This window comes from Schistocerca piceifrons, chromosome 4 (genome assembly GCF_021461385.2).
Source record: "Schistocerca piceifrons isolate TAMUIC-IGC-003096 chromosome 4, iqSchPice1.1, whole genome shotgun sequence".
NCBI lineage: Eukaryota > Metazoa > Arthropoda > Insecta > Orthoptera > Acrididae > Schistocerca > Schistocerca piceifrons.
The window spans coordinates 130404548-130430095 of NC_060141.1; the positions used below are offsets into that span (position 1 = coordinate 130404548).

Here is a 25548-nt window from a genome sequence, read left to right on the forward strand (position 1 = left end):
GATGATTCGAATCAACCGAAGCCATGCCACAATCAGTCTGTTTCACAGTGTGTCCTTTAATAGTTCAGTGGGCTATGTAGTCGCGGGACGCTCAAAAGGTTCACGCAGCTTCAGACGACACGGGTGTTTGTAGTGGGGTCCACAGAAGAAAGCCGAATCGCAGATTTTATTTTGGATGCAGGCAACCAGTCCACGTCCATTTTCCGAAATCTGGTTGATAATCGAAACCTACAGGTTATCGAAACCTGGGCTCTGTCAGCAGATACGTTCGAATCTTCTTTGACATCCGCGCCTCACAGATTTGTGCGTTCTAGGGTAAGCAGCGCATGGGAAAACGCTCGTATTTGGCTCAATCCTTTCGATAGTTTATATAGCTTAACGAAACTTCCGACTGTGCCCAAGAGTGTCAAGATAAATCGAACATCGAGAGGGAGAAAGTTCACTTATTACCGATTACTTACAGGAGCAGATCACTACTGGGACTCTATACATAGCTTCTGGGATTGAGTCAGTCGGAATCAGCAACAATGAAGAACGATTAACGACGATATTGCAAGAGTTTCGCGCTTGCTTGCAGACCAGCTGCGAGTGTTTCGCCTTCTCCTAAATACAGTTGTCGTTCTACACAACTACTTTCACAATACCGAGAAGTGTTTTGCTGCATTACAGAAAAGAAATGATGGTCTGAAACACGTTTACGACAAGTTGATGCTTGAGTATATTAAAAACAACTACCCCGTATTGGCTCTTACAGAAGAATTTCCAAATTCATTCTATTTGACCCATCACTTGGTCAGGCGTGATAAACAGGGGAGCACAAAATAGCGAATAGTCTTTGATGGTTCATGACACGAACAAGGTGCACCCTTTCTTAATGTCAGTTTAGATATCGGGCCAAGCTTGTTGCCTGAAATGATCTAGATCCTTCTGATATTACGTCAGCGACGCTTTGTAGTCAGTGGCGGCATCGTTCATGATTTTCTGCAGGTCTCTCTACGTCCTGACTAGATGCTTCTGGAACAACACCAACAAAAACAAGGTTGATGAACACGTTAGTGCAATGAAAAGGATAAATTTTCTTCCTTTTGGCTTCGCAAGCAGTCTGTTTCTGCTTTCAGCAACTATTCGTGAACTAGCAAAATTGGTTCAAATGGCTCTGAGCACTATGGGACTTAACTGCTGTGGTCATCAGTCCCCTAGAACGTAGAACTACTTAAACCTAACTAACCTAAGGACATCACACACATCCATGCCCGAGGCAGGATTCACGTAGCGGTCGCGCGGTTCCAGACTGTAGCACCTAGAACCGCTCGGCCACCCCGGCCGGCTCGTGAACTAGCAGTCCGAGTTCTCTGCGGCAGTTGTCCTTCTGCATCAGAACATGTACGTGGATGACTTCGCTGCAGCCTAATCTCGCTGTATTGTGAGTTATCTTCTTCGCTAAAGAAGAAAGTAAAATAGGCACTGTCGAAGTGGGCGACTAATTCGCAACAATCACCCGCAATTTGGAACGTAGAATGAATAGAGTTCCAAACAAAAGTAACGGTTCTAGGGACGATGTGAAACGCCGAATAAGACATTTTCAGTCTGTCAACTCCACGATCTTTTGGCGTCTGCTTATTTCAGTTTTTCATGAGTATCAGGGGCCACCACTAAAACCCAGAACTAGGATGAGATATACTTTTAGGTCTACCTTGGGGTCAAGAATAAGATAAGTTGCCAGGAATATTTAGTATTTTATGTGAGAGCTAATACCCACTAAGAAAGCCTTACTTTTCGTCAGTCAGATTCCCCCCCCGCCCTGGCCATGTTTTAATTTGCCGTGACTTGATGAGCAGTCTCTAGGCTTATGATAGATGTTGCACTTGATTACTCCTGTCACACTGAGATATCTGCTATTCGCGATCTTCTTAGTCGTACTGCCTAGGTCCCAAGTCCCAAGTCTGTATCTCGATGAGTATATCGGCCGATGGGAAAGCCGTTACTCACCCAGCATATCCTTAACCGTTCCGTGAAACGGATTTGCGGGTTGAGATAAGCCCCCTACTCACTCGGAGAAGTAACTCCTGGTGGGCTACTCCGCCCTGTAAAAGATTTCCGCTCGATCAATTAGTCTGCGTCTACAGGACGTATCTTCTTCCGTTACTCTGGGAAGTAATCCATTATCATATGTCACCTCCACATCGGTCACACCAAATTAACCTATAGGTTTACGTAAAGGGACATTGCCACGTTGTGGTTGCCGAGCCTTAGAGACACTAGCTCACATCCTGGAGCAATGACCCCCTCCTCGTGAGTCTCCACGCCAAGCGTACTCTTCTGGATTCTTTGCTTCTAATGCTAGCGGACCACGTATTGTCACTTGAACTGATTTCTCCGCTTCCTGCAGGTCTAACATTTTAAACTCCTTTCAGGGCTGGGGTAGCTTAATGGGTTGAGGCACCTCCAGTTACATGCTGGGCTCAGGGTCCCGCCAAACTAATGCCTACGCCAGTCGCCCTGGTCATCCCTCTTTTACTCTGTTTCAATTTCTTTTACTTGCGGTTAGGCGTTTTTGGTGCCCCACCCTATGGAATGCCCCTTCCTACAGCATCGGGGGTGGACGGTTGTTGGAGGGATTCCTCCCACTGCATGCTGCGCCCTAGTGAACTCCGCCCACACACCAATAACCTGATTTGTTTTACTGTTGTCTGTCCAGCTACCAGGCTAGAAGGAACTGTTTTACCCCGAGGCAGGTCGGCGGAGAATCAGGCGTGATGGAGATGCCATCTGGAGTCCTCTCTGAAACTTGAAGACCGGCCAGAAGCATACACATTTTTTGTCTCACGCAAAATTTCTTGTCTCTAGTATCAATATTCCACCCACTGCCTCGATTTTACCACTCCCACATTGTATAATAATTCGATTACATTTCTGACTGATGTCATTAACTCTAAATGATCCAGTCAACGAGTCCCTTAATCCCCAACCAGCCATCCAATATGAATTGGCTGCTGCACTTTACCATTGGCAATTGATATAGCTACTATTGCCCGATCTTGTACGTCCCTTTGTTAGGTTAAAGCATGCTGCAACCGACCTCCTTTTTTAGCAAAAGCTTTCAGTATCCCATCGCTGTCAAATTCTTACTTTATGTGGATACATTCTGTTATGGCGACTGATGCGTCGCTATGCTAAGAATCCGCAGTCTTCTCTTAATTTTATCGTCTGTCGGAAAAAGTACAAAAACGCTTTTGGTTTTTATCAAGTTTATGAGGTTTCACTAATAAAATTCGTTTCACAGGATGTACCTCATAAAACGTGTAAAAAAATGGTTCAAATGGCTCTGAGCACTATGGGACTTAACATCTGTGGTCATCAGTCCCCTAGAACTTAGAACTACTTAAACCTAACTAACCTAAGGACATCACACACATCCATGCCCGAGGCAGGATTTGAACCTGCGACCGTAGCAGTCGCGCGGTTCCGGACTGCGCGCCTAGAACCGCTAGACCACCGCGGCCGGCAAACGTGTAAAGTGTCAGAGCCACATCTGTAAACCTCTATTTCAGGGCGACATGCTCACTCTCACTCCAGATGCGTCAAATCTTCTGATAGTCGTTAAATGATCGCCTGCTATCTAATTGCGTCTCCGAGTAAAGGTACCTTCTCACTGAAAACCTACTCCAACAAACTTGGTTGACAACTGTTTTCAACTCGAAGTTTACTTAGTTTTCAACTGTTGTCAACAGTTGTTTGAAGTCGCGAATCTTAACAACGAGTTGACGGAAGTTTTGTCTCCAGTTTGTAGTTTATGGTCAGTGAGTAAAAACGTGGCAGAATTGTGTGACTTGCGCATGCGCATTTGCTGTGTCGTCTGCTCAGTTTCTTTCTTCGTCTGCTGTATTTCTTTCGACAATGGCAAAGTGTTCCAATAGATCCAAAAATTCAGTTTTTGTTAGAAACTGAAATGAGGATATCTCTGTAGTATCCTTCTGATTCTGCATATAAAGACACACATAAAAGGAAAGAACCGTTGAAAGAAGTTTCGTATAAAATTGGTGTACCGCTTGTGGAGTGTGAAAGGAAGGAATATAAAACACAGTACAATTGCGAGAATTGTAAAATGGTCAAAACTAAAAGTGGGTCTGGGACATCTGAAACCTACGTTCCGAAATGGATATTTTATGAGCATATGAAGTATTTTGTAAGCGTGAACAAGCCAGGGAGAAAAATATTTACAGTCGTAAATAAACTGTCATTCACTAGCGTAACTGAAGCTGTAAGACTTTTGGTCGGAAATTTTTCAATTACAACTGTATCTATTTACTTCTCTTGTTATATCATTTTGTCAACATCTGATACAAAGTAGTTTGCAAATTAATGGTTACATTGTTAATAACTAAAGCTATGAAGATTTTGTTCGGAAGTTTTTAATTAAATTTGCCTTTTCACTCGATATTTATTTATTTATATTTCTCTTGCCATTTCGTTTTACCAACATCCAATACAAACTAGAGTGCAAATTCATCCCTTATATTCCATACGGTTCTTCCTGCGTTGTCTCCCTCACTCTGAAGACATTTATTTTGCGGAGACATCCTCCAACTGCCATCCGAAACTCTGCCTGTTTCTGGGCCTTCCACATCGAGAATGCCAGGTGTTAGGTAAACTTTCTTTATTCTCTTCTAAGAAAACTGTGCAAAGGCACATGGCAGAAGTCGCTAATGTTGCCTTTTCAGAACTTAACTGCATAGGTGTTCTAAGACACCGAAAAACTGCTTACAATATCCCAAAAAAAAATCTCCTCAATTCTTCTAGAGCGAGATATTCGGTAATTAAACATTCTTTCCTGGATGCCTTTCTCTTGCCATCCTTCGTATTGTTTCATCATGTACTCTGAAAGAGCAAAAGCATCATCTCCCACTATAACAAATGGCACATCTTCAAAGTCAGAATGGATTTCCATTGCTTTTCTGCAACAAAAAATAACGCCGAAGTGTGTTCACAAGAGTTTGAAATTGTTGACAACAGTTGTAAGTTTGCCAAACCCACAACATTTGCAAGTTTGCCAAACTTACAATAGTTGTATGTTTTTGCTTGTTGGAGTTGGTTTTCGGTGAGAAGGTACCTTAATAAGCGAAGTGGCGTAATAAGTAAAGCCGGACGCACAATCTCAAAGATAGTTTTGGTTGCAACAGATTTTTTGAATCATAGCGTTGTGGTAAAATGTTATCGTTCAAACAACTTGAGAAACGGGCTTTGAAGAACTGTGTGGCAACTAGCTTTTAATTATCTCCGTTTGTGTGAAGCAACAGGAGAAAGAGGACAGGAACAGTAAGCGTAGAAGTCTACCAAATGATATCAAAATTTTTTGCCTGGGCGAAAGTATAGGCTGGTTTGATTTGTGAAACTTCGAAATACTATGACTTGAAACGGTTGTCTAGGAGTTGTTATACTAGTATAACTACACTGAAATGACATGAAGAATGTCTCTTTTCCTATATCTTTGGGCATACGGGGGGGTGGACACTGCCTCGAAATGCCCCACCACACTATACATCTAAACAAAGACATCACCCTCCATAAGTACTAGCTACACAATTACTAGCTTCCTGTTTCAATTTAAAGGAGTTGCTTTTGTATTACGCTATTAATTGTTTCTTTTTAATATGTTGCTTCTAGAGTTGAGAGTTACTTCACTTATCATGGATCATTCACCATTGGCCGGAACGTCTTGAGACAGCGGCAAAAAAGGCTTTTATATCCACCTCATCATCCTACGCTGTTAAATGGATTTGTTCTCCATGAAAAAGCTCCGTCGTTAATGAGTCTCCGAGAGGCTAATACAAAGTGTTCTCTCTCACTAGCGACGTAACAACAGCTGTCTGAGGCAAATTCCTTCTGTTGTTGAATACGTTTGATTCAAGATGTGCATGAAAACGCACACACTCACGAGAGAAAGGATCTCACAAGACGACTCAGCTTTTTCAACAATACCGTACTAAATGACAAATACTTGCGTTATTTAAGTCCAATTTTAATCATCACATCCATCCTTAAACGTTTGCCACAACATGAACGTTAAAATGTCGAAATGACTAGTTTGAGCCGTGTATTCAGTCACTGTGACAAACTTCAGTTCAACAGTGAATTCTAACCCTGCACTCTAATTTGTTATACAAATGAGGATGGGCATTGAGGACTCGAGATGCATCACAACTGAAAGCGTATATTTTCCCATCTTTCTCTCATGGAGATTTTGCACTAAAATGGATTTACGAAATACGTCAGGAAGTAATACATATATTGTAAAGAAATAACCCAGTCAAAAATTATATTATTAATAGAAACTAGTTTCATTTAGACTGACTGCAGTTTGGAAAAGGTGAATAATGCTGATGCCAAAATCGTTGGTCATTTGTGTAATGATTTAAAATGCCAGACAGACAGCAAAGTTAAGTTTGTATGCGAGCTGAAGGCATTTGATCGGTTAAAACCTACTGAGCATAGACCTAAGTTTTTTAAAATTTTTCATTTCATTAGTACAAAAGAGATCAGTACATACGCCGTTTTATTGAAAAAAGGAAAAAGCAGTGCGTACTTGTCCATTTGTGGCTCTCCTTTTCTTTGCCGCCCAACGTCACTCCAACTGTTCACTGTGGTTTTTTTCCTTATTTTCTTCTGTTCACCCTTATTTTATCAAATAGGCATCTCGGAACGTTTTTGTTCCTTAATTATGATTATGAATTTTAGAGTAACGTGAATAATTTTTATTGATAATCACTTTCTTTTAAATCTTTTTTTATTTCTGTTGTTGATTTGTTGTTGATCACCTGAAGTTTTCGATTCTCTTTGTTAGTCCCTTCTTATCCATCTTATTTATGTTGCCCTACCACCGTAGCTAATGTTTCCTAATGGAATTTATAACGTTTTCCTGTAACTTCACAGATTTCCTTCTCATCTGAATTTTTTTTTTACTGTGAAGCATATTTCTCTACATACCGCACCATAGCAAGGAAAGTGAACCAGTTTAGAAATGGCAGTTGTCAGTCTTTCACTAAAAAATCCGTGTGAAGTGTTGCAACGTGCACGAAAACTGTGACACTATTTTTAACGCCGTGCGATATGGTCAGCATGCAGTCATATTAAATTTGGAATAAAGTACAATAAACTGTAAAAAATAATACATTCTACATCGTTAATACGCTCTACATTGTTTCTATGCACAGAACAAGTGATTCGACAGTATCTAGTAATTTACAGAAACCGTGCAAGTGGTAGAATTAGCCTCAAACGACAAATCTGAAATATGTACAACTCGTTGGCGTAAAGGACCAGCTACTCAATTTATTTACCTTTCTGTCATATTTGCGTATAATCTTTAATGGTGATTAGTTTCGAATGCACGCCTTCGTTTCCAAACCATTGCCTGCATCTCTAATATTTGATTGTAACGTGATTCCAGTGGACATTCGAAGGACTTCTTCATGCATTCGGTCTACATAATAGATCTGTTATGTTGATCTGGTGAATAAACAAGTCCTTCAGAATCGCCGTGAATAGAAATATATGGAAAATACTACAAGGGTGGACAAGATGATATAAGACATAAGTTAATACATCAGGGAATAACGTCCTTGGTACATGAATGAGATTTTGAGAGTAAAATTTGGAAATACACTCAACAAAGATTTGAGAACGTAAATTGAAAGTGCACTGGCACAAGACAGGAATTGTGGCAGACCACATAATACAAGTAAAAAAGACTGAATAGGCCCAAAAAAGTACAGATTGGTGCTACAAGTATTTTGCTATTTAATTCTTTTATATTGTGACGAGTGGCTAGTGGATGTTTAAATGCAAGCTGCTGGAGCAGAAACGGGGACACTGTTCACAGTTACCACGAAGAGACGCAGAGTTGAACCCGCACCCGGTAGTTTAGAAATGAAGCGAGGTGTGGGGCCTTGCGTATTGCATTGTTTATACGATGGCCTGGGCAGACGCAAGGCCTTCAGGGAAGGCAAGGCAAGGCAAGGCGAGGAGCAAGCTGCAGCTGGGCAATGTCCTTCTCAAGGTCGCCGCGCCGCAGCAGCAGCCGCAGCGCGCAAGGACACAGCTGCCTCCCCTCACCCCCCCCCCCCACCCCCCACCCAACCACTCCGTCAACTCCTTCCCTACTTCCCCTACCCCGCCTCTCATCTTCCTGCGCTCTCTTTCTCGATTCCTCTCTCTGTCTCTCCTTTTCTTTCTTCCTTTTTTTGTGTGTCCCTGTTCCTGCTGTGATGCCAGCTACTCGCATTCGCTGATCGCATTTCCAGTTACACAGATTCGTATTTTCCAATCCTCCTGTTGCCATCAGCTTCTAACATTGGAAGTCGCTGGTGCAAAACCGTAACATTCTTGTGAACTGTGTATCGCCACAATTTCTCGGTACGGATACTAGTCTGTGTTCTGGAATTTCGCAACCACGAAACTTGCCTTTTCCGTATTTTAAAATATTGTGATGTACAACATTCTGAAGAGTCTGCTATAATTCTGTCGAATTCCCCGTTCTTTCTGTAAATCAGACTGTACCTAATCGATCTGCTGCAAGCGGCAGCTTCTTTGTTCCTCGTAAACAAAATTTTCGTGTGATAGAAGACGATTCTAATTTGACATTACAGACTACAATACAAAATCTCTTGAAATGTCTCTTTTAGCTTGTATTTAAACTATGAGTTTTTTCTGTGTGATTCAGGTTTTCGCTTTCCCTTTTAGAATATATGCTGAAAATTACTAACATGTGTTAGAAGACCTGTTCACTGAGATAATAGTTACTGTAGGCGATAAATTCCTTGGGAAAACCTATAAAGCCTGATATGAGCACTCTGCTATGCTTAGGCCTACTTTGCGTCACTTTCCTTAAGAAACACGCTGAAGTAATTGAGGTATCAAATTCGATGTGCGGGGTTAAAATACCTCGATAGAGGTATTTATTTCATCTACAAGATGATTTTATTAATGTTAATTGATGTCGATATAAATACATCAATAACTTACGAAATACTTTGACCTGGAAAACTATCACTAAGTAAACCCAGTTCAGTCAATATATTATCAACATGTTCTGTAATTCTGACTAGAGTTTGACTTCTTAAGAATGGCGTCGCAAGCAACCAAAATGAATTGTGTCAGCTGAAGGCGGAGGGTTCAGTCAGGGTTTTTCTGAGAGTTACGGCAGCTGGGAGCGACAGCTTCAGGTGGCAGCTGATCACCTCCGATTTTTATCAGTGGTGTGGCGGCAACACTGACAACACAGTGGATGATAATAAACAAAGATTACACGAAGCTTTTCTCTGTTTGCCAACCCTCAGTAACATCTCCAACTTCAAACGAAGCCGTAAGTCAGGCGACTCTGACAAAACAAAACAGTATAAATACAAACTGATCCCACGAGAGTTGTACATTTGAGATTCAGCTGATGGCAACTCGACAAAAACGCCTAAACAAATTCGAGGCCATGCTGAAGCTTAATACCTCCGAAACTTTTATGTGAAATCACTTACAGCTCTTTAAATAAAACAAACTTTATTAACAATTTGCATATTTAATCATCATGCCTACATATTTCCGCCCTCTGCCGCTAGAGGGCTCCAAACTGTAGTCTGTAACGTAACGGTGTCGGTACGTGAAAAACAGGGTACTGTGATAGAGTTTCGAATTCGAAGAGGTCTTCCACACAAGGAGCATCCTCATATAGTCCCGAATTGGCCCTATCCGATTTTCAGCTGTTTCCGAAACATAAACGTCACCTTAGAGGACTTTGATAGTGATGACGTGTTGCAAGCAGAGGTGGAGTTGAGGCTCCGTCAACAAAGTTAAACATTCTACAGTGAAGGTATCAACAAACTGGACTCTCGATGGGGGAAATGTGTTCTTCACTATGTTGAGAAATAAATATTTAGACATAAAGAATAAAGATGTAGAATGTTAATGACTTTTTTTTTAAAAAATTTTTAAAGGTTTTCACACAAAAAATTCAGAGGCATTAGTTTTCAGCAAATGCTCGTAAAACATAACTAGATCTAAAGGGAATACACCAGCTAAACGTAATTTTGCGCTCAATTATTCCCTATTTGCAGCTAAATTGGAACGTTTACCTGCGACGGAATCAACACTTCTCATTTGCGGGCGAGCAAAATCTTAACGTGAGTACAGCTGTGGATAGAATTCTCAGTAAAATGTGGCGCAGTATTACTGATAACCTAGCGTCTGATCCAGTTATTGTAACCAAACATCTTGACAGACTACAGAATCAGTGACTCAGCCAGAATGTCTTAGTTCTTAACCAACAACATTTGGAATTTACTTACAGAAATATGGAGTCATGGCACGACTGTATAAGCTGAAACAAAATTGACTCTGGGTACTGAACAGTTCCACTGTCACCAGAGAGATTTATTATAGTTCACGACGACGAACATTGGTATTTTCGCTTTCGTGAACCCATCGGTGCTTACCACATCCACTCTTCTGATCAATGCTGTATTCCAGTTGGTAATCTCACTCCCAATATTATGGATTTATCTCATTTATTTAAGATATATTTTGGCTGAAACTGCTTCCTGGTGTAGTATTAGATTATTAGATTATACATAACCATATGCAAGTAATGTGTCTTTATATGGTCAACCAAAACCCTTCTAGAATATACTCGTACCTCGCTCAATTGGCTGTAGTTGAATAATTTTACCGCGTGATGTACAAGAATCACAGCACTTTTATACATTCTACATACGTTAGTCCCTAGAATGGTAAGGTTCTCAGAAATCTTCTTTTCGGCTCTCCAGATATATTCCGCACATAAAGGGCTACTGTGGGTCTGTTCTCAAAGGCAGATGACTTATTTATGGAAAATTATAACGTTTAAGATAATTCAGTAACTTCCCATCTTGGTTTGTCACCATAGTTGAAGCTCTTATCTGGACAAGTGTAGATGACATACATTTTAATTTAATCTAAAGCTCGGCTTTGTTTCTTTAAGTTCTTCAGTTGCATTGGCATACCAGTATATAGTTTATTATTCATCTGCTATGATTTTTCTCTCTTAGCAAACTCCTAACTCAACAGAAAGCTAGAAGTTAATAACAGCGCCAGAGAAGAAAAGTGATGTCCATACGTACAAAACTAGAGGAGAAATGACGTTTTTACCCATTATCCAAGCTGTCAGTAGCTTATAAAGGAGTTCAATATGCAGGAACAATGTTCGATCATTTGCGCAGTAATATAAAATGTATGACACGTAGCAAATCAATTTTTAAATTTAACCTATAATCATTTTTCTGGACAACTCCTTCTGTTCCATGAACGAATTTCTGTTTAAAAACTAGTAATCTACTAAAAAAAAGACACTGTTTTTATGTGAATGAGTAGGATTAAAAATAATGTGTTTATTAATGTTAACACTAATCATGTGTACACTCTTGCAAACTGACTCTTTCCACATTATTTCGTTAAGAGAATCATTCAAACAATCCACGGAGCATAACTAACTCACTAACTGACTGTCTCCAAATCCTTAGAACATAAATTAATTTTCAGTTGTTTTCAATCTCATGTTAACTACAGCAGGTGTTCTGGCAAAGGTAACATGTTTCGTCCTGAGACGGTTTTCCATATTTGACCGTTTTTATATGCCAGATTTTCTTAGTTAAGATTAATCTGTCAAAAACTGCGAGCGAGGTAAATGTGAGTGGCTTAATCCACTTAGCTAAAAGCTAACATAAACGTCCCTACGCATCCACACAATCGCAGAAACTATGCACAAAAGACATGCAGACGTGATAAAAGGAAAGAAAATTTTACTGATCAACTTTCTCATAAACAACATGCGCAGAACATATGTATTTGCAACGCTGATTAACAACGCCGATTGACACATGATGCAGCAATACACACTAAAACAAACATAGCAATGGAGAGGACATGGGGGGGGGGGGGGGGGGGCAAACGTTCATTCACGCATTCACGTCAGTACAAATACACTTCACTCAGATGCACTTCAGTTACACAGCACTGAACTCACGAAACTGTAATTAGAATTAACACTTCCAGCTACGTGAGCGCAATGCGATGATCTAACATAAACCCCAATTTTAAACAGAAACTGCAAGATGCAATGTATCACGATTCCGATTAATATTTTTGAACCATGAAATGTGCAAGTAAGTTTCTAATATCTAATCCTTCAGACAAGCAATTTAATTATGATAGGAATGTCTTCAACTATTATCTGGGACAGACAAGCAGATTTCATGGAGTGACAAAATAATTTATGTGGGACCGCGAAGTTAATATTGACTGCGATCACTATACGAGTACACTGAGATTAAGCTCATTTGGAGTTACTTATTGGTCCATCAACAAACCGAACGGCACAGACTGCAGCAGTCCGTTGATACACACACCAAAAAAAGTTTTGCATCACCCCGGTTCACAGAACTCCTGAAGATGTTGACTGTGGGTACTGTATCACAGGCACAGTCCCTTTGACTGTCCAGAGATGTCACTAAACCTGCACAAAGATGTAAACAACCGTGCATGAGCAGCATCTATTAGACGGAGGGGGTCTGACATCTGATCAGTTCCAGTCATTCCACAAGGAAGGAGGTACACAGCTCGTGTTGTCTGTACTTCAACCATGCCTAGCTGGTCAATACCGCGGTTCGATCGCGTCCACATTGTTACTTTGTGCCAGGAAGAGCTCTCGACAAGGGAAGTATCCGGGTATCTCGGAGTGAACTAAAGCGATATTGTTCAGACATGGAGGAGACACAGAGAGACAGGAACTGTCGATGACATGCCTCGCTCAGGCCACCCAAGGGCTACCACTGCAGTGGATAACCGCTACCTATGGATTATGGCTCGGAGGAATCCTGACAGCAAAGCCACCATGTTGAATAACGCTTTTCGTGCAGCCACAGGACGTCGTGTTACGACTCAAACTCTGCGTAATAGGCTGCACGCGCAACGTCACTCCTGACATCCACGGCGATGTCCACCTTTGGAAACACGACACCAGGCAGCGCGGTACAGATGTGCCCAACAACTTGCCGAACGGACCGCTCAGGTTGGCGTCACATTCTCTTAACCGATGAGTGTCGCATATGCCCTCAACCAGACAATCGTTGGAGACGTGTTTGGAGGCAACCTCGCCAGGCTGAACGCCTTAGGACACACTGTCCAGCGAGTGCAGCAAGGTGGACGTTCCCTGCTGTTTTGAGGTGGCATATTGTGGGGCCGACGTACGCCGCAGGTGGTCATGGAAGGTTCTGTAACGGCTGTACAATACGTGAATGCCATCCTCTCATCGATATTGCAACCATATCGGCAACATATTGTCTTCGAGGACGACAATTCGCGCCACCATCGTGCACATCATGTGAATGACTTCCTTCAGGATAACACATCTCTCGACTAGAGTGGCCAGCATGTTCTCCAGACATGAACCCTATCGAACATGCCTGGGATAGATTGAAAAGGGCTGTTTATGGACGACGTGACCCACCAACCACTCTGAGGGATCTACGCCGAATCGCCGTTGAGGAGTTGGACAATCTGGACCAACAGTCCCTTGACTATCTTGTGGATAGTTTGCCACGACGAATAGAGGCATGCATCAAGGCAAGAGGACGTGCTACGAGGTATTAGAGGTACCGGTGTGTACAGCCATCTGGACCACCACCTCTTGAAGGTCTCGCTGTATAGTGGTATAGCCTGCAATGTGTGGTTTTCATGAGTGATAAAAAGGATGGAAATTATGTTTATGTTGATCTGTGTTCCAATTTTCTTTACAGGTTCCAGAACTCTCTGAACCGAAGTGATGCAAAACTTTTTTTGACGTGTGTATTACTGTAGCCGTTGTGTCGTAGGAAACGACATCGGTGCCACCAGTTACGTCAATAAGCGAATCCTCTCTCCTTTAGTCGTCTTGGACGAATACTGGTATTGGTCTATTCCATGTACAGATTATCTTCTTGGTAGTACTCATTAATGGTTTTCCAGCTCTTAATAACATATCCACTTGTACTGAAGGCTATCGCTGTATCTCTCCTCTATGACAATCATTTCGTATTGTAACAAAGTATGTGACGTTATTAAAGATTTATTGATACAAAGATTTGTAGTTATTTTCCATATAATCATACAAAATTCCGTATTTATGTATTTCCCAGAGTTACACGAGCAGCAAACAGGTGGCACCACACGCCTGTCATGTATCGCATATGTGCAGTAAATACGCATACTTCGTAAAAACAAATAAAAATGTTACTCACATGCGAAGCCTTAGCATCATCCAAAGAATTACTTATATCCTGTAGTTCAGAAGTAAATAAGAAGATTTTTATACTGCATCAAACATTATGTTACCAGTGTTACTGCATAGTATTTCAATATCAAGACTTTTTTGCCCATTGGTGAGAGTTGTTGATTCCGTCGCAGTTAAACGTTCGTAGGTAGTTGCATTTGGGGCATAAAAAATAATTATTTTTATAGTCATTACCCGCGACACGTCAGGGTAAAAGAGGTAACCTGGAGTCCTTGTAGAACATTTACACATACTTATACAGAAATAGTTTAGCAAAAATGGAATACAGAAGTTAATGGAGGATTACACTACAATTTTATTACTCGTAATAATAACTGTTGAATTGTGAAGGAAATTAGAGTTATCCTGTCCTAACTTAATTGCATCTCTCATTGCACTTAATTCACAAATAACGTACTGCTGCATTTAGACTAATAATATGGTGTAAACGATTTTATTTTTTAGTGCAATAGTTAAATTCTGAAATGGAAACTGCTTTGTTGCTTGGTGGCTGTATGGTGTAAAGGGAAACATGGTAGGTGGTGTGGGATCCACAGCGGCCGTAGTACGAGCTGTTCTCAGTTCTTGTCATCTGTTTGTTTGTCTCACAGGAAAAGTACGGAGCCGACAGCCGCCCCCGTCCAGATTTCGCCGGCTCAGAAGGCGAGCACGCTGCCCCTGGGAGCCAAATGGTAGGCACTCTGAGTCACACAGTGTTCTACGGTGACCTGCTCCAGAAGATTCTGGAAAAGTTAGATAGCACGCTTTCACTTTACTAGTACAGGGAAACATTCTTCAATCTCACATGAATATACAAGGTGGACACGAACTCCGCCGACTCAATTTCAAAGGTGGTGGTTCAGCGATAACAGACCGGTGGTCTGCGAAGGGTAGTCACAGAGCGATTGCATTTCGATAGGATCGGAAAAGTGACAGCCAACAAAGACCAGTTGCAGAATTAAAGGTTTAATAACCTTATTTCGACAAATATAAATCTGTCTCCTTCAGACGGAAAATGGACACGTAGGAACACATATTGACAAAAACGGGTGTTGAAGCCAAAAATTTCTGGGTTATTAGAATATACATGTCGACCACAATGGCATGCGTCTTTTATTTTACAAGTCTTACAATAAAGCCCAATTGTACTGGGTGCCCGCATCTCGTGGTCGTGCGGTAGCGTTCTCGCTTCCCACGCCCGGGTTCCCCGGTTCGATTTCCGGCGGGGTCAGGGATTTTCTCTGCCTCGTGACGGCTGGGTGTTGTGTGATGTCCTTAGGTTAGTTAGGTTTAAGTAGTTCTAAGTTCTAGGGGACTGATGACCATAGATGTTAAGTCCCATAGTGCTCAGAGCCATTTGAACCTTTTTTTTTTTTTTTTTTTTTTTGGTACTGGGCTGCTATCTTTAATTATGCATTTTAACTATAGACATTTGTACGATATTGCAGTGGCTGTGTTATTCCAAAGCAACAGGCGCTGCGGCGACTACAGCAGTTACAAAACACATCAAATGAGTTCGCAATTGCGAATAATGGCTACTATCAGCTGTAGAATGGAATGACGACAGTGAAAATGTGTGCCGGACCGGGACTCGAACCCGGTTTTCCTGCCTATCGCGAATTCATTTGATGTGACTGATATCTGTGGTGAGACGTATATTGTACTAGACAAGAACCTTTTGGCTCCAACATCCGTTTTTGACAGTATGTAATTCTACGACCCCATTCTCCTTCCTAAGAAAGCAAATTTATTTCGTCGAAATCATGGTAAAGGTTTAATAAACCTCTAATTCTGCAACTGGTTGGCTGCTATTTTCCAATCCTATCAAGTTACTATGTGAGCTGTCGCTGATTCGCAGCCATGTTTAAAATTTCTATTACATTTCTTTTTGTTTCCCACACACGTTTACCTCCGCACCCGCGTTACACTGAAGATATCGGTACGACAGTGCAGATGTTTACAGTGTGTGCTTTATGTCTTCTTTGGAAACAAAATCTTTCCCTTCAGTCACGTTACTTGCTGGTGAGAACATTAATACACAATTTGCATTCAGCACTGCTGGGTTGTGCCTCGGATTTGTTTTTCCGCCAGTGTTCGCTGTACGCTGACAGTGATTCGCAGGACCACGGGTAGGTTTGGTGATGTAAAATTGGCTGACTTGCACCTATTACGTGGATTCACTGAATGTAGTGGAAGCTCGGCACAACGACGCTGTCAGCTATGCCAAACCAAATCATAGTAATTTTGCATCCGACAGAGTTGCTGGGCTACAATGTGGGTTTTCACAATTTGATTTTTCATTATGTCAGGCTTTTTGATTGTTGTATTTTCACAGACACAAAGGAAACTGGAGTAACAAGCGAAATAAACCATAGTCATATTTCACTCGGTATTGAGTCACCGCAGACCACAGGTACATTTTTCCAAAATATTCAAAAATGTCAGTGCACAACCTCCGAAATTTTGACAGTGCAATTCTAGTTTATCCTGTGTACAATGTATGACTTAAGTTAAAACTTCCGAGTTGTTTTAAGATGATGATTCACATAGTCTACATATTGGTAATGTGTCAATGCGGAGAAGCATATGAGTCTCGTGTTTTCCTATATTCCACGATTTTGATGCAGTTGGCCTGTACCATTTCTCTAGATACTGGTTGTCGTTATATGATTTCGTTTTTTGCCTGTGTCTGTTTTTTTTAAGCTGGTTGTTTTTAATAAAGTGACAGCGAGGTACTGTGAAAACCAATTCTTATTTTAGTCTTCCGGGCTGAGAGGCCGTGTTTAATGCACAAAACTGTTTACTGACGTTTCGTTCCCATCTGCAGAAGACGTCCTCAAAATTAAGAAATGTGTGTAACAGCCACAAAAAGAAGTACTAAACACTCGTATCCGAACAGAAGAGAAATTGTCGCTGTGGATATAATGCTGAGGCGCCCTTGGCAGGACGTGCATTACAGTGTGAAGATACCAGTAATTATTAGTAAGAGAAATAGTGATCCAGACGGTGTTTTTCGTTCATTATAATGGAGATTACAGTTTCCTGAGACAGTTATGTAGTAACTGTAACAGGTAGGTAGTAGGAGTTAAATGAAACGAAATACGGATGTCGAGTTTGCCCTACCGAGTACTTTTAATCAAGAGCGATGTCACTCGTCAGAGATAACCATGCACTTGTCGTCACTTGATGATCAATGATAACCTCTGCACAGCTCAAAATACGCCCATAAATTCGGGGCCACGTGAGTTACCATTGCAGTTGCCAATTTTGCCGGCCGAAGTGGCCGTGCGGTTAAAGGCGCTGCAGTCCGGAACCGCAAGACCGCTACGGTCGCAGGTTCGAATCCTGCCTCGGGCATGGATGTTTGTGATGTCCTTAGGTTAGTTAGGTTTAACTAGTTCTAAGTTCTAGGGGACTAATGACCTCAGCAGTTGAGTCCCATAGTGCTCAGAGCCATTGGAACCATTTTTTTTTCTGCCAATTTTTATCTTTGAAGATACACTATGTGATCAAAAGTATCCTTACACCTTGCTGAAAATGGCTTACAAGTTCTTGGCGCCTTCTGTCGGTAACGCTGGAATTCAATATCGTGTTGGCTCTCCCTTAGTCTTGATGACACCTTCCACACTAGCGGGTACACGTTCAATCAGGTGCTGGAAGATTTCTTGGGGCATGGCAGCCCATTCTTTACGGAGTGCTGCACTGAGGAGAGGTATCGATGTCGGTCGGTGAGGCCTGGCACGAAGTTGGCGTTCCAAAACATCCCAAAATTGTGCTGTAGGATTCAGGTCAGGACTCTGTGCAGGCCAGTCCATTACAGGGATGATATTGTCGTGTAACCACTCCGCCACAGGCCGTGAATTATGAACAAGTGCTCGATCGTGTTGAAAGATGCAATCGCCATCACCGAATTGCTCAACAATGGGAAGCAAGAAGGTGCTTAAAACATCAATGTAGGCCTGTGCTGTGGTAGTGCCACGCAAGACAACAAGTGGTGCAAGCCCCCTCCATGAAAAACACGACCACACCATAACATCACCGCCTCCGAATATTACTATTGGCACTACACAAGCTGGCAGATGACGTTCACCGGGCATTCGTCACACCCACACCTGACATCTGGTCGCCACATTGTGGACCGTGATTCGTCACTCCACAAGACGTATTTCCACTGCACAATCGTCTAATGTTTACGCTCCTTACACCAAGCGCGGCGTCGTTTGGCATTTACTGGCATGAAGTGTGGCTTATGAGCAGCCGCCCGACCATGAAAGCCGTTTTCTCACCTCCTGCCTTGCTGTAATAGTTCTTGCAGTGGATCCTGATGCAGTTTGGAGTTCCTGTGTGATGGCCTGGATAGATGTCTCCCTATTACACATTAGGACCCTCTTCAACTGTCGGCGATTTCTGTCGGTCTACAGATGCGGTCGGCCTTTATGCTTTTGTGCTGGACGTGTCCCTTCACGTTTCCACTTCACTATCACATCGGAAACAGTGAACATATGGATGTTCAGGAGTGTGGAAGTCTCGCGTACAGACGTATGACACAAGTGATACCGATCACCTGACCACATTCGAAGTCCGTGAGTTCCGCAGAGCGCCCCATTCTGCTCTCTCACGATGTCTAATGACTACTGAGGTCGCTGACGTGGAGTACCTGGCAGTAGGTGGCAATACAATGCACCTAATGTGAAAAATGTATGTTTTTGGGGGTGCCCGGATACTTTTGATCACCTAGTGTATCTCCCCCAGATGAGGACGAAACGTCAGTGAATACTTTTATACTTCGCCTCTCAGTCCGGAAGTTTTAACTGAAGAAAACACCAGCTGTGAAAACATTTATAGTAAGGCGATGTAGGATTTGTAGGTCTGTCATGCCCTTGCTCCCGCATCTGCTCCGCGCTGGGTAGCCGCGCAGTCTGAGGCGTTTTCTCACCGCCCGTGCGGCTCCCCCCGTCGGAGGTTCGAGTCCTCCCACGGGCATGGGTGTGTGTGTTGCCCTTAGCGTAAGTTAGTTCAAGTTAGATTAAGTAGTGTGTAAGCTTAGGGACCGATGACCTCAGCATTTTGGTCCCATAAGACCTTACCACAAATTTACAAAAGTTTCCTGCATCTGCAACAAAATTTTCTGATTCTGAACGGGAATTTTATGTTTAAATCATGGAATACAGCGATTTATGTTCTGAATATCGGTTGAAATACTTTATATATTTTATTACGAATGAATAGAGGTTATCTGTTTGTCTGGATAGCGTGACACCTGCAACACAAGCTGTTTGAAAATTATTACATTTCCAATGTATTGGGATTTCTAAGTCCGTATTGAAGATAGATACGATCAGCTAATGGCGCAAGTGGAGTCTGTTGTTTGCTGTGCCGTTTTCAAATTCGGCTTTGACGAAAATGTTCTCTATGGAATCAGCTACTTTCTTCCTTTGCTATAATGGGTGGCCTAATGAATGTCTATATTGGCTGTATGAAAACAGTTTCGAATATCCTCCACTGTGTTTTACAATCATGAGAAGAGCTACAAATCTTCCCTCTCTTATTTTTTGTCACTCTGCAGTCTGACTAAAGAAATTAAGAGAGGCAGAGAGAGAAACTGTTTACATTCTTAATTATTTGTCGTAGCGTAATAGTGTGTGACTTCTGTTTTTCGACTTTGAACTGTGCCCTTACATATGCCATCAACTCCCTGGCAACGGAAGAACTGTGTATTACAGACGTGCTTTTGGTCTCCCCTAAAAGCCTCCACTGTCGCCTCAAGAAAAAAGACACCCAGTGTCTGAGCAGTGGAAGGAATGAACTCAGAAAGGTGTGAACTCAAATGGATGAAAATAAGAAATCAACAAGATCTAACTGAATATTAGAACATGGCACAATAAGAGATAACGCGCTACTTTTGTGTAACACCGCCTTTACCCTTAACAATGGCCTCAGTTTGGCTAGAAAGGTTTCTTCAGGCATGCCACATTCAGAGATTTGATATCGTAGAATAGCAAATTGCGAGGATGTTGGTTTCCATGTATCACACACTGTACCTAAACCCCCGACATTTTCTGTGGGTTGAGGTAGAGTCAGTTGAGGTGGTGTCGCGTGACTGCTTGTTCGTCAAACGTATGCCTGCAGCTCTGTAGGCGCAGGTGCTGTCACCTTGGACGATGGTAGTATCTACAGCAGACACACCTTGAAGATTTAGAAGAAAGGGCGGCGCGACCCCCTTAAAATAACCTCTCAGTTCATTTTCGAGGTAACTTTAACCAGTGTATTAAAGTTATGGTACGAAACACACATTCAGAACATCACAGAGCCACCTCCGGCCCGAACTGCATCCTCCATACACTGTGATTGAAACTCCTCGTTGGGTAGTCGGTGCGCTCGGCATTATGCATCATTTGAAAACTGCAGTAAAATCGCAATTCGCCAGGTCATAATACGCTCCACCACTCACCTAATGATCAGTTTCTGTGTTGTTTTGCCCGCTAAAGACGCACAGCTTTTTGTGGCGCTGTAGGCATTGGCCTTTGCTGAGTTCCCGACGTCCATTGCACTAAGTGTTCGCTCGGAGACAGACTAACATGGACCTGTATCCACAGACAGCAACATTACCGGTCTGGATTGAAAGCGATTATCACTGGCAAGTCGTCTTCGGTTCCTATGGGTTAGGATCGTTTTACGACCCCCGTTGTTACTCCCTGTTACGTGGGTGATCGTGTTACACATTTCCATGTAAACGCAATGGACTGTCCTTGTTCATACGCCAACTCCACTCATGATGTTCAAATAGTTCAAATGGATCTGAGCACTAAGGGACTTAACACCTGAGGTCATCAGTCCCCTAGAATTTAGAACTACTTAAATCTGACTAACCTAAGGACATAACACATATCCATGCCCAAGGCAGGATTCGAACCTGCGACCGTAGCGGTCTCGCGGAACAAGACTGAAGCGCCTAGAACCGTTCGGCCACAGCGGCCGGCATTCATGGTGTGGTGAGCATGGCAAAATATAAGGGGAGTTCAAATAGAAACGAGCCGGAGTCTGGAATGCGCAAACCGGTGACAGAACGGTAATATCGTGGCGTGTGTAACGAGGTGTGGTTCCGACCAGAGCGTGGAAGTTCACAGCCCGTCGCTAGAGGGCACGCGTGCACGTCACGTGTCTATACAGAGCTAGTAGCAGCATGCATCAATCGTCCAACGCTGCCAGTCGCACTGCAAACAGTGATATGGAGGCGTCAGCAGAAGAGCAAAGAGATGGTGTTCGTTTTCTGACAGCGGAAGGAGTATGAGGAACGGACATTTATCGACGAATGTCACAAGTGTATGGCGAATACTGCATGTCCCTTGCAAAGGTCAAGGCGTGACACAAGCGCTTCAGAGTGTCGTTAGCCGATGATGCACGGTCTGGAGCACCAATCTGCATTACCCATGACATCGTCCAGCTGGTGGATGCATTCATTACCCAGGACTGCCGAGTAACAGTGAAAGCCATTGCCACAGTGGTCGGATTGCGCGTCGGAAGTGTCCACACCATCATGAAAGAACGAATGCAAGTGTGTGCCCAATGAGTCTCCCACAGTCTTCAACCACACCAGGAAGCATGTCGAATGACCCACTGTCCTGCTCATCTGCAGCCCTATGCTCGGGTAGGAAATGCGTTCCTGGCACGAGCGGTGGCTGGAGATGAGTCATTTTGTCATCACTTCGAACCAGAATCAGAACGACCAAGTCTCCAGTGGCAGCATCCAGGGTCTCCACCCCCCCCCCCCCCATACACACACACACAAAACAAGGCCATCCGCACGAGAGCAGGAAAGGTTATGCTGACGTTCTTCTTGGACCAAGATGGCCCCCTTATGGTTCACTTACTACAGCACGGGACAACAGTGAATGCCCAGCGTTACTCGCAAACCTTGACCACGCTTCGCCAAGCAATCAAATCAAAACGAGCAGGCAATATCACCCGTCGGGTCATACTGCTCTAGGGCAATGCAAAGCCTCATACGGCCAACTCAGTCGCGGCACCCCTGCAGAATTCAAATGGGAGTTTCCGCCCTCCATACAGTCCGGGCCTCTCTCCCTCTGATTACGCCGTTTTTGGTTTTTGGTCCCCTTAAAAAGGCCCTGACGGGCAAACGATTCACCTCGGACGACGACGTCCAGCTGTACATGCGGAACTGGTTAACAACGCAGCCCCGGGAATTTTATGAGACAGCCATTCACCGCTTTGTGTCACAGTGGGACAAGTGTCTTAACAGCCAGGGTCAATACTTCTAACACACAGGTACTGGTTCTGTAATTATGCCTCCGGCTCGTTTCTTTTTGAACGCCCCTTACGTCATAGCTTCTTTGTGCCATTCTGCCATGTCTTCACGTCGATCCACCTAACTTAGCGCGTGCACGTTACTGCACAGCCAAGGCCGCCTAATACCGGTTCTACACTATCTACACCATTCAAAAACGACCAATGATCTCTTTTAAGGAAGGGAGTAACACAGGTTTTTTTCAAAATTAATACGGGTTTTAAGGCCTTTGTAGCATTTATTGCATTCAAGTTAAAATTATAAAAATACATCAAATGAAAGATCAACTCGAAAAACTTTTCTTGCAAGTGTTCAATGTGAGCAACATTCGTCACACATTTAGTCGATAGGCAAGTTCTTCCCAAATGTTGATCAGTCTGTCTGGAGTAACTTTTGCAACAGTGCTGTTTCTAAAGTCGGGTAGATCATCTGATAACGGAGGCCCACACACACACACATGATCCTTTATGAACCCCCAAACTTAGAAGTAGCATGGCGTCAGATCGCGTATGAACGTGGAGGTCATGCAAAACAGACTCTGTCATCTGGCTCCTTTCGGCCAATCCAGCGGTCGGGTACAACGTAATTTAACTAGTTGCATACTTAATTATGCCCGTCAGGCAGCGCAACATCTTGCTGCCAAATAAAGATCAGCTTCTTCCAGTTGAGCAAAGATCCATGGTTATAGCGCATCAAGAGAAGAAACAGTTACACTCGTGTCACCGGAACAGAAATGGCAGTAAACTTTCCGCCGAGAATGGCACAATAAACATTCAGTTTTACGAGAGTCTCTGTACAGCTGTACCATGTAGTGGCTATTTACTGACACCTAGATAAATACAGTATGAGTGTTCACATTTCCACTTAGGCGAATTGTCGATTCATCACTGAAGACGACACGATTCAGAAAATCTTCATCGTCATGCAGCACCATTTCGTTTGCAAAGTTGGCACATAAACTGTAGTCTGTAGGGTTTAGAGCTTGTAACAACAGCAAACGATGAGGAATAGTTGTAAGCGTCTCATCCGAACTGATTTCTTGAGGATACGTGTAAAAGACTCTCACTCATGCAACACGTTCTTCAGTTTCTCTTGGTCATTCTATCCCTTACCCTTTGCGCGCAGGTACACAAACAAAAGTGCTTGAGTTGATCTTTCATTTAATGTATTATTTATGATTGTAAATTGAATGTGATAAATGCTACGAAGCTTTAAAAACACATGTTTGCGTGACTGGTAGGTACGCAGATTCCATGATCAGTTCGCTTCTTTCATGTCGAAACTCGTCTGCTTATTTGTACTCTTTCGCTGGGACTGTCGACTGACCAAAATGAAACATGTCACAGTCGCCTTAGTTTACCTTCAACCTGAGGGCGCTGCTGATTGGTAAATCTCGTACAACCAAGGAAGATTACAGTTCAATTCCGGGTTAACGTACACAGGGGTGGAAAACCACGAAAATGTGAACCTAGATGGTCAAATTCGGTTTGAACCCAATCTTTCTGAAACTGAGTTCACTAGTCGGAAAAACCATATTGCTCAAGTATAATTTAGCTACGTCTTGTCACAGAATTTTTGACCCATTTTGGTATAAAATGGCGATTACAAATATCTGTAAGTGTAGCTTTCGTTCTCTCTCTTTCTTTCTCCAGTTACTTTTAGAGGTTTAAGAGTACTGAAACCACAGAAAAATAAACATTGGAGAATCAGTATTCTTCCATCGTCTTTCCTAAGTGCAAATGAAGCGAAGCTAGATTTTAGTGTTCTGTCAACATCAAGATCATTATAGACGAAATGAAAGCCTGTAGTGTACCAGGGCGAGACAGAGCTTTGTTGATTTCAACGTTTTCGAGGAACATTCCTCTACTAGTTCATGAAGAGTATAGGAATATAGTCTTCCAATATAGCAACGGCGCTGTTCACAGGGGAGCACACGAACAATCCTAATTTGAGAAACACTCAGGCACCTGCCGGCATGGTTCCTTCGAAGGGACACGGCCGACTTCCTTTCCCGTCCTTCCCTAATCCGACGGGACCGACGACCTCGCTATTTGGTCCCATCCCCCAGGTCAACCAACCAACCGTTTATGAGATGACGGTGACACTCGGGCACCTTATAGCACCTCCAGTGGCCCTCTCCCTCACTCGATTCCAACCCCGTATGTGGAGCAGCGGGGCAACGGCCTTGCCGCAGTGGATACATCGGTTCCCGTCAGATCACCGCAGTTAAGCGCTGTTGGGCGTGGCCGGCACTTGGATGGGTGACCATCCAGCCGCCATGCGCTGTTGCCATTTTTCGGGGTTTACTCAACCTCGTGATTCCAATTGAGGAGCTACTCGACCGAATACTAGCGGCTCCGGTCAAAGAAAACCATCATAACGACCGGGAGAGCGGTGTGCTGACCACACGCTCCCTCCTATCCGCATCCTCGACTGAGGATGACACGGCGGTCGGATGGTCCCGATGGGCCACTTGTGGCCCGAAGACGGAGTGCTTTATGTGGAGCAGCGAGCAGTAGCTCAACAAGGTCTAACGGTCAATGAGTGGTTTCAGCTGGGTATGGCGTAACTGAAGAAACTTGTACACACTATTCCTCGCGGAATTGGGGCCATTACCAAGGCCTTTAGCGTAATGTCTGTTCTGGCAGACTAATTTTCGTCCCGTTTGCTTACTTCGCTAAAGCAAGACGTCATCTCGGTACAGACACGCTTTCCTGTAATATTGGTTCCCAACGGGATGTCCGTTTCATTTTGAGGCTCACGTCGACCGGAGGAGGTTCCTGAGCGACACGCCTGGGCTCGCATCCTGGAGGACTCGTCCGACAGCCGGCCGTGCCCCACTTGCGCGACGCCCTTTGTCCCGGCACTGGCTGTGGGCTAATGTGTTACGGGGAAGAGAGCACACCTGAGCAGC

At 43.2% G+C, this 25548-nt stretch overlaps 1 pseudogene; it reads left to right on the forward strand.

The window, feature by feature from the left end:
* Window positions 1–24809: 24809 nt before the first annotated feature.
* On the forward strand, window positions 24810–24926 carry LOC124796479 (annotated as a pseudogene).
* The last annotated feature ends 622 nt before the right edge of the window (window positions 24927–25548 follow it).